The sequence below is a fragment of the Pogona vitticeps genome, chromosome 1, assembly GCF_051106095.1.
Source record: "Pogona vitticeps strain Pit_001003342236 chromosome 1, PviZW2.1, whole genome shotgun sequence".
Taxonomy (NCBI): Eukaryota; Metazoa; Chordata; class Lepidosauria; order Squamata; family Agamidae; genus Pogona; species Pogona vitticeps.
The window spans coordinates 138,743,468-138,745,408 of NC_135783.1; positions in this window are offsets into that span (position 1 = coordinate 138,743,468).

A 1,941-nucleotide genomic window follows, 5' to 3' on the forward strand; every position below is an offset into this window, starting at 1 on the left:
GGCAAATAAAATCTTACATTGGAAAATGGGGAAAAAAGAAAGTCAAAACAAATAAAGATCCTAAACAGTCTTTTTTAACAAAGAATTTAAATTGAACTAAAAAAAATGCTTAATGATATTCAGATACAACCAGAAGCAACACATCTGGCTCAAGAGTAGGTCTTAGAAATATCTTCAAATGCTGTGAGTGTAAGTGCAGAGGAGTGGAATAACAGCAAAGAAGAAGGCATAGTACACCATATTATAAAGATTTTGTGGAGTCTAGAAGAAACCCAGGAGGCAAAACAAAAAGTGAGGGAAGAAAATGGCCTATCCCTATTGTTGTCAATGAAAAAGCTATTATTTGATGAGGGGAAGAAATCAGAATTTAATCTAGAGCATATTTTGGACAAAAGGGATAAGGCCATTTTAGAAGAATAAAAGAGAACTGAAGAAAGTGATAACAAAGTTGGAAGAGCTATTTGAAAAAAATTATAAAACAAATGAACAACTTACAAAATAATTTAAACAAGTGAGAACAAACTTAACTATGCAAAACTACAGAAGGAAGTAGAAGATCTGGATAGTAAAGAAAAATGTACAGTATATATGTATTTATTTAAATTATTTATATGCCACCTTTCTCTTCATTATCATAACATATAAAATAAGAAATTTAAAAATGTTTTAATTACATCTTGTGAAAAATCAGATGAAGGTCTTCTATTAAACTGAAGATACAAATCAATAACTATCAATATAATTTACTATGGTCCTGATCCCACTGCTGGAATAAACCTAATCAAAGAAACAATAGCAAATTTGTTTTCTCAAAGGCTTTTATTATTTTATATTTTATTTATTTATAATTGTTTATCCTGTCCATGTAGCTGCCAAGTCACTACTCTGGTTGGCTTATAATATCATAACATAAACATATTATAAAACTATAGTAATAATATATTAAAACTGCGGGTAGAAAACCCAAATCTCTAAATATAAAATAACTAATACAGGAAATACAGACGTACAATAGATGGCAGCAAAACAGCTTATTCCCAAATTAGTGGAATATTAGTGATTACAAGCAAAATTAGTGTGGGGTAAAGCTGTGGAAGGCCTGTGTGAACAGCCATGTTTTCAGTTGTTTTCTAAAGCCAAGGAAGGAAGGGGCCTGCCAGGAGGGAATTCCAAATTTGAAATATAATAAAACCCCAGGGCCAGATGGTTTTGCTGATGAATTCTTTAAGACTTACTCAGAAGTAATAACTCTACAATATACACTTATGATTAATAGATCACTGGGTCTTCAAATGTTATCTGCAACCTGGTCTGAAGTAATTTTAGAAATTATAAATCAGGTGAGGCCAGAATTCTTGCAAAAGCACTGAACAGCATTATTTCAAAATATATAAATCAAGTTCAAGCAGGTATTAAAAATCAGAAGGTTCATGCTAATTTAAAGAAACTGATTGGTTGTACAGAATTACATAAGAAGTCAGAAGCAGCAATGTTATTTTCAGATGCAGAAAAAGCTTTTGATCGGGTTGAACAGAATTTTTTCTTCAAGAATTAAATCTGGGGGTATGTTCAAGAGCTGGATCGATCTATTTCACAAAGATTTAAAATCAAGGGTTTTGGTTACAGTCATACACCAAATGTCTTTGAATTAACCTGGGGAACATATCAGGGTTGCCTACTAGCTACACTGTTATTTGCATAATTTTTTAGAACTTTTAGGAAAATCTTATGTTATAGAATCCAATAGAAACATCTTAGGAATTAGATATGGAGGAAAGTAGAATATCTCTATATGTTAATGGCATTGTTCTTACTTCATCTAATTCAGAACAACCAATCAAATAAGTTCTTAAGGTACTCAATCTGTTTAGTAGAATTTCTGGTTATAAGATTGAAGTTTCAAAATTGGAATACTTTGGGTTTAATATTTCAGGAAAACTA